Genomic DNA, 8,972 nt, shown 5'->3' with positions numbered 1-8,972 from the left:
TAAGGCATCCTTCTCCCTTACCAGGATGGAAGACAGACCTTCCCCATCCCAACGCATTAACCTGACCAAACACCCACACCCTTACTCAGTACACTGAGAAGTAGCTTAACATTGTTCAAACGTATTGGATATCTCTAATCTGCCCTGTCAAACCAACTTTCCATTGACTGCTGTATTTTAATCAAGAAGGTACGAGAGTTCAAACTGTTTGTGAGCCAGTAATTGGAGCTGTAAAGAACATGAGTAAAGGGATCAAAAGGGAATCCGATGTTTGATTCCCATCCTCTGCTGGTGTGGTCCCCTTGGTACTGCTGGGTGTGCAATCACCCTTACAAGCAAATCTTACCAGCTCATAGGCAAGTCCGCTTTCATCTCTCATTCGCACTGTTTCTTCCACTTAACTAGTGAACCAACTCAATGTTCTCTTTAAAAGGAGAAAGGTTGACTTGGAGACTTAAGGTGTTCAAGTTATGAAGCGTTTTAGTGCAGTAAGTCAGTAGAATTTTTTCCCGGTGGGAGAAGGAGCAGTAACAAGAAGGTAACAAGAAGTAACAAGAAAATCTGTACTAGAAGGTACAGATTTAAGGTAATTAGCCAAAGAGGCAAAAGAGGAGAACAGAGTTTTTTTTAAGAAAAAAAAGTATCATATATTCCCTCCAGTGTGGAAGCAGGTTGTTAGACCCATTAAGTCCACACCATCCCTCTGATAACCATCCCATCCAAATCCACCCTGTATTTCCCATGGTTAATCCACATAGCCTACACAACCCTGGACTCTATGGGCAATTCAGCATAGCCAATGCACCTAACCTGCACATCTTTAGACTGTGGGAGGAAACTGGAGCACCCAAAGGAAACGTGGGCAGAACATGCAAATTCCACAATCATCTGAGGCTGGACTCAAATCTGGGTCCCTGGCACTGAGATGCAGCAGTGCTAACCACTGAGCTACTATGTCTCCCTCACAGATTAGATTGTTGTGACCCTGAATGTACTTCCTCAAACAATGCCAGAAGGAGGTTCAATATAACTTTCAAAGAGGAAATAAAAAAAAACTTAAAAGGAATCATTTACAGATGGTCGTTGTTGTTGAAGATCAGTCATCTCAGCTCCAGTACATCTCTGCAGAAGTCCCTCAGAATAGTATCCTCAGCCCAAGCATCTTTCGCTGTTTCGTCAATGACCTTCCCTCCATCATAAGGTCAGAAAAGGGGATGGTCGCCGATGATTGCACAATGTTCAGTACCATTCGTGACTCCTCAGGTACTGAAGCAGTCCATGTCCAAATGCAACAAGATCTGGACAATATCCAGGCTTAGGTTGACACATAGCAAGTAACATTCATGCCACACAAACGCCAGGTATGACCATCACCAATAAGAGACAATCTAACCACCGTCCCTTGATATTCAACTGTGTTGCCATCACTTAATTCCCCCTATCAATATCCTGGGAGTCACCATTGACCAGAAATTCAACTGGACTCACAACATAAACACAGAGTCTATAAGAACAGGTCAGAGGCTAGGAATACTGTGCCAAGTAACTCACCTCCTGACTCCCCAAAGCCTGTCCATCATCTACAAGTCACAAGTATGGAGTGTGATGGGATACTCCCCATTTGCCTGGATGGCTGCAGCTCCAATAACACTCAAGAAGCTTGACACCATTCAGAACAAAGCCGCCTGCTTGATTGGCACTATATCGTCATGCATCCACTCTCTCCACCACTGTTTCTCAGTAGCAGCAGGGTGTACTATCTACAAGACGCACTGCAGAAATTCACCGAAGATCCTCAAAAAGCAGTTTCCAAACCCACGACCACTTCCATCTGGAAGGGACAAGGACAGCAAATACACAGGAACACCACCATCTGCAAGTTCCCCTCCAAGCCACCCCCCCCATCCTGACTTGGATATCATCATTTGTTCACTGTCACTGGGTCAGTCTCCTGGAATTCCTTTCCTAATGGCATTATCGTTCAACCCACGGCAGGTGGATTGCAATGATTCAAGAGGGAAGCTCACCACCACCTTCTCAAGGACAACTAAGGATGGGCAATAAATGCTGGCCAGCTAGCAACACTCACTTCCCAGAAATGATTTTATTTTAAAAATGAGTCCAGTGACATTGCTGCTGTACCACTGCCTCCCTTTCATGTCTATATATTTCCATCATGTCTATAACCTTACATCATCTTAAAACTGTAAGAGTAACTCCTGATAAGAGAGATTCACTTCAAAGGACAAGCTTACCGCAGGGTAAAACATTGTTAATAGTGTTCTTCAAACCAACACACGGCTGCCACAATGTCTGATAAAAGGTTCTATGACTGATAAGCCTAAACCATAGTTAGCAGAATCATTATATTTGCAAAACTAGCCAAGCCTAACCTGAGTTATTACTGTCTGTCTAACCATGAAGCACAGTTAAATGAACTGTGAAAAATTGACCATCATGAACCTCACAGCTTACATCTATTCTGACCTTCTTACAAATTAATTGGGGCCGATTTTACCTGGAAACAAATGTTTAGACATCATTATTTCAGAAAAAGGGGAGACAGACTTACTTAGAATTGAGGTACGACAGCCAGTACAAAGAAATTAGTTTGACAACTGCATCAGCAGCATAAATGCTTACAGCACATATTGAACTCCTGAATTCACTTCCACATCACGCGTGGGAAAGGTACAAGTACTGAAGCTCAGGAACATAAGTGCTCACCTTAATTGATACGTAGGCACCTCACTAACTGCAGTCATTTACCAAGGATTCAGTTGCATGCTACTTTATTATTTAACATGCATTTTATTAAATGTATTTCTGTATCAATGTTTGGATTTAAAAACTGAATCACTTAATAAAAATCTGGTCATGAAATTGTCTTTTTTAACCTTGTTCCTAGAAATTTTAATATTCTGATTGATTGTCTTTCCAAATGAAAATTGCATGTTTTGTTACTGTTCAAAATAAAAACTTTTATGTAGATTAGAGTTTATATTGTCACTCACAGACTCTTGAATTGCTGACTTGTGAACCCAATGTCAATACATTCTTTGATGAAGAAGTATATTACTGAGTAGAGGTCCTGACATCTGGAGATATTTTAATCCTGTTGAAGCTTGTTCTATGTAGTACAATAATATCCTCACCTTTCCCCCTTCCTTTGGGGAGATTTAAAAGTCTCACTGACTTTACAATTTGTTTTTAATGACCTTAGATTGAGACTATTCACCCTGGGATTATCCTAAAAAAAGGTTTGGATTATAATCCACTGCAGAAAATCTTAAGAAATTGGTGCAGAGGTCAGCCATCTGGCCCTTTGAGCCAGCTCCACCCTCAATAAGATCATGGCTGATCTTTTCATGAACTCAGCTCCAACCCACTTACTCACCAAAATTCTATTGTGCCTGCTCTATTAGCCTTTTACTTTATTCGTTCAAGGAACCTGGGTACCACTAGCAAGGCCATCATTTGTTGCTGATCCTGAATTCCCCTTGAGTTAAATGTTTGCCAACCCATTTCACAGGACACTTAAGGGTCAGCCATATTATTTTGCAACTGGAGTCATACATAGGCCAGACCAGGTAAGGACTGGAGATCTCCTTCTCTAAAGGAAAGGTTTTTCCAACAATATTTAATACTTTCATACTTGCCGTTACTGAGATACCTTGATGTTGCAGATTTTTAAATTGAATTTAAACTCTGTCAGCTGCTGTGATGGGATTAACTGCTTCCTGCTAAAAGTGATTTTGATATTTGCGAGCACTTAGTTTTCACTAATCACCAACCTGCTCTCCCACTCACATCAACTTTGAATTTTGAGGCTTGGTCTTCAGCTATCTGCTTTCTGTGCAAAGCAATCCTACGGTATTAAGCCAAGTTCAAAGAACATGCAAAATTGCACAATGCACAGTCAAAGATGATGGTCCCAGCTGCAAGACAGACAAATAAAGCAGGTCTGCCAATGGCGACTGGAGTTCAAAAGTCACAAGGGCATTCTCACTGAGCAAGTGAAAATCCACTCCCCATGAAATAGACAGCCCGATAGTTTTCTAAACACAGGGATTTAGAAGCAGGATAAGTGCAAGTCAATTCCACTAATTAGCAACTCCAGAAGGCTCTCACAACAGACATTTGATCAATTTTCTCACACAAAATATGGCTAATAAAAGATAGTATGCTTTTATGCATGTGGCAATCGAGGATGGGATGACAACTTTACTGAATCAGTGAAGCATTTGGAAGGTAGCAAGGTGGATCAGTGGTTAGTACTGCTGCCTCATAGCGCTAGGGCCCTGGGTTCAATTCCCACCTCAGGTGACTGCCTGTGTGGAGCTTGTACATTCTCCCTGTGTCTGCATGGGCTTCCTCTGGCTGCTCCAGTTTCCTCCCACAATCCAAAGATGTGCAGGTTAGGTGAACTGATCTTGCTAAATTATCCATAGTGTTCAAGGATATGTGGGTTAGGTGCATTAATCAGGGGTAAATGTAAGGGAATGGGTCTGGTGAGTTACTCTTCAGAAGCGTCGCTGTGGACTTGCCCAAACATGTCCAAGGAGGGGAAGTGTTTCGCACCAGATTTTGGGAAATTTAAGCCCATAAACCAAAGCATGCATCTGATTCCAACATTTAATCTACATTATGCATATATGTAATTACCCTGAAGCACATAAAAGATAGAACAGTACAGCGCAGGAACAGGCCCTTCAATCACTGACCATTCTGAACTAATCCCATCTTCCTGCACATGGTCAATATTCCTCTATTCCCTGCCCATTCATGCATCTCTCCAAATGCCTTTTAAATGTTGCTATCATACCTGTTTCTACCACTTTCCCTCGCAGCACATTTCAGGCGCCTACCACCTCTTGTGTAGCAAATTTGCCTCACACGTCTTCAAACTTTCCCATCCCACTGTAAATCTTTGCCACCCTAATGCAGGTAGATGAGCGTTTATCTGAAATTCCAAAATCCAAAAAGCTCCGAAATCCGAAGTTTTGTTGGTGAAGTTTCTTTCTCCATAACAAGGTTGTTTGGTGTGCAACCAGTTAACCCAGCTCCACACCCACTTAACCCACGTGACTCAGATGTGACATGGTGGTGTGGCCCAGCACTGGCAGGTGTCAATTCTGTCTCAGAGCTCGTAGTACTCACATGCATCTGCTGCTTGGTAAGATTGTTTTTTATTTCACTGTGAAAATATCATTTATGCCAAAATCTGAAAAATTTCGAAATCCGAAAACCAACCGGCCCAGAGGGTTTCAGATAAAGGATTGCCTACCTGTATTTCACATTGCCACTCTGGGAAAAAGACTCTGACTCTCTATGTTACCCATGCCTCATAATTTGATAGACTTCTGTCACGTCACCCCCTCAGCCTCTGACACTCAAGTGAAAACAATCTAAGTTTGTCCAACCTCTCCTTATAACTAATACACTCCAGTCCAGGTAACATCCTGGTAAATCTCTTTTGCATCTTCTCCAAAGCCTCCATATTCTTTCCATGGTGTGGGGACCAGGACTGGACACAAGTGTGGCCTAACTAAATTTTGTATAGCCTCAACATGACTGGCCAACTTTTACATTCAATGCCCTGACCAATGAAAGTAAGCCCTCTTTACCACAGTATCCACTTGTGTTGCCATTTGCATGGAGCTATGAACTTGCACCCCATATCAATGACCTCAATGTTCCTAAAGGTCCTGCCATTTTCTATATACATCCTTCTCTCACATTTACCTCCCAAATGTATCACCTCAAACAAGTGTGCTTCTTTGTACTTACCCTAAAGTGCATCATCATTCCTGTGTTTAAAATGCACATCTATCTTTATTTCATGCTAGAGTGTAGAACTGTCATTGTACATAGGAGAAAATGAGGACTGCAGATGCTGGAGATCAGAGCTTAAAAATGTGTTGCTGGAAAAGCGCAGGAGGTCAGGCTGCATCAAAGGAACAGGAGAACCGACTTTTTGGGCATAGGCCCTTCTTCAGGAAAAGGTCTTATGCCCGAAACGTCGATTTTCCTGCTCCTTTGATGCTGCCTGACCTGCTGCGCTTTTCCAGCAACACATTTTTAAGCTCTGTCATTGTACATAGACTGGATATGAAACTGCCTGTATATTTACCTTAAAGAACACATTTTCCTTTGAAGGACATATCCATCTCAATATTTACTCTCAAGTACACATCGTCCCCCTGAATTACTCCCCATACCAATGGACCAATAAAGGAATCAAAGACGTCTTTGCTTGCTCTCAGCTTAATTATAAAATTCTTTATTGGGAAGAAAAATATTTTTTCTCATTTTGGTGATGCTAGGTTGAATCACATAAAGGCTTTGTTCCACTACAAGAATCATTCAGTCATGCTCAGTGAGCCAAGGAGGGTGCAGCGAATGTGACCAATCAGACGACATAGCTCAGAGACTGACATGAAATGTTAGTCCACAAATAAATCCAAAGGATATCCAAATGCGTACTGAAAGATTTATAGGTGTTTTTCACAGTTTCCACTTGAGTAATGCTGTAAACAGATTCCTCGGCATTAGAAGAGCTGTTGGGAATTGGAGGAATAAGGACACTGGGCTGATGCTTACAGTTTATCTTAACAGAGGTATGTTTGGAGTGCTCACCTGACCTGATCTGGGAAATGTCATGCACTACTTGTCCTCAGCCCAGCGGAGCAGAGCTCACAGACTCTGACAGAATTAAGAGCTCCTGCGATGTAAGGAAAATGAAGCCAGTTTCAAATAGTCATTTTCAGAAGTAGAGACTTGCAGTTCAATCCCACCAGTCTCATTTCACAGGAATGGTTCACAGCAGCACAATGTTTGAGTTTAAACAGTGGTCAGTGTTGTGCTGTAACCAAGCATGGCAAAATCTTACAAATCAATGTGCTGATTCACCAGTTAAATGGTCTTTAGTGGGGACCGAGGGAAGAATGTTGGTCATAGTATATGGAAAAATCTTCCTGATTCTCATTCATGAAATCTTTGGAAGTCTGGCTGAATTCCTGATACAGGCAGATTGACCTTTTAATGTATTGTTGAAAAAATCTGCCCATAGAAACATTGAAACTAAGAGCCAAACGAAGCCATTCGGCCCTCTGAGCTGATCACCAACTCAATGCCACATTCTAGCTTTCTGCCCATATCCATTGAAGTCTTAAAAATTGTAACCTTTTTATCACTCTCCACAACTTTCTGTCGCGATGAATTCCACATGTTGACCACACTCTGAGTGAAGATACATAGAACATCACATCACAGTATAGGCCCTTCGGCCCTCGATGTTGCACTGCCCTGTGGAACCAATCTGAAGCCCATCTAACCTACACTATTCCATTCTCGTCCATATGCCTATCCAATGACATTTAAATAAGTAAAGTTGGCAAATCTACTACTGTTGCAGGCAGTGTTGTCCACACCCCTATTACTCTGAGTAAAGAAACTACCTCTGATATCTGTCCTACATGTATCACCCCCTTGTGCTAGCCATCACCCCCTGAGGAAAAAGGCTCTCCCTGTCCACCCTATCTAACCCTCTGATTATCTTATGTCTCAATTAAGTCACCTTTCAACCTTCTTCTTTCTAATGAAAACAGCCTCAAGGCCATCAGCCTTTCCTTGTAAGACCTTCCCTCCATACCAGGCAACATCCCAGTAAATCTCCTCTGAACCCTTTCCAAACTTTCACATCCTTGATATAATGTGGTGAACAGAACTGTACGCAATGCTCCAAATGTGACTGCACCAGAGTTTTATACAGTTGCAGCATGATCTTGTGGTTCCAAAACTCAATCCCTCTACTAATAAAAGCTAACACATCATGTCTTCTTGACAATCTGATCAACCTGCGTGACAACTTTCAAAGCTCTATGTACCTGGACACTGAGATCTCTCTGCTCCTCTACGCTACCAAGAATCTTACCATTAGCCCAGTACCCTGCATTACTGTTGCTCCTTCCAAAATGAATCACCTCACACTTTTCCGCATTAAACTCCATTTGCCACCTTTCAGCTCAGCAGCTTTTCTATGTCTCTCTGTAACCTACAACACCCTTCATTACTATCCACACCTTTACAGACCTTAGTGTCATCTGCAAATTTACTAACCCATCCTTCTCTGCCCTCATCCAGGTCATTTATAAAAATGACAAACAACAGTGGACCCAAAACAGATCCTTCCAGTACCACTCTAATAACTGAACTCCAGGATGAATATTTCCCATCAACCACTACTTCTGTCTTCCTTCATCTAGCCAATTTCTGATCCAAACCACTAAAATCACCCTCAATCCTATATCTCCATATTTTGTGCAATAGCCTACCATGGGGGACCTTATCAAACGCCTTACTGAAATGCATATATACCAAAAATCTGCTTTACCCTCATCCACCTGTTTGGTCACCTTCTCAAAGAACTCAATAAGGTTTATGAGGCACGACCTACCCTCCACAAAAGTGTGTTGACTATTCCGAATTAACTTATTCCTCTCCAGATGATTATAAATCCTATCTTTTATATACCTTTCCAACACTTTACCCACAATTAAAGTGAGGCTCATGGGTCTATAATTACCAGGGTTGTCTCTATTCCCCTTCTTGAACAAGGGAACAACATTTGCTATCCCCCAGTCTTCCGGCACTATTCCTGTCGACATTGACAACATAAAGATCAAAGCCACCCTGGCTTCCCAGAGAATCCTAGAATAAATCCCATCCGGGACTTATCTATTTTTACAGAATTGTTACACCTCCTCCTTCTGTACCTCAATCCCCTCTAGTCAAAATCCACCAACTCCCACAGCTACCTGGACTACACCTCTTCCTACCCTACCTCCTGCAAAAATGCCATCCCATATTCCCAATTCCTCCACCTCCGCCGTATCTGCTCCCAGGAGGACCAGTTCCATCACAGAACACACCAGATGGCCTCCTTCTTTAGAGATCGCAATTTCCCTTCT

Source organism: Chiloscyllium plagiosum, chromosome 1 (genome assembly GCF_004010195.1).
Source record: "Chiloscyllium plagiosum isolate BGI_BamShark_2017 chromosome 1, ASM401019v2, whole genome shotgun sequence".
NCBI lineage: Eukaryota > Metazoa > Chordata > Chondrichthyes > Orectolobiformes > Hemiscylliidae > Chiloscyllium > Chiloscyllium plagiosum.
This window is presented reverse-complemented; position numbering follows the sequence as displayed.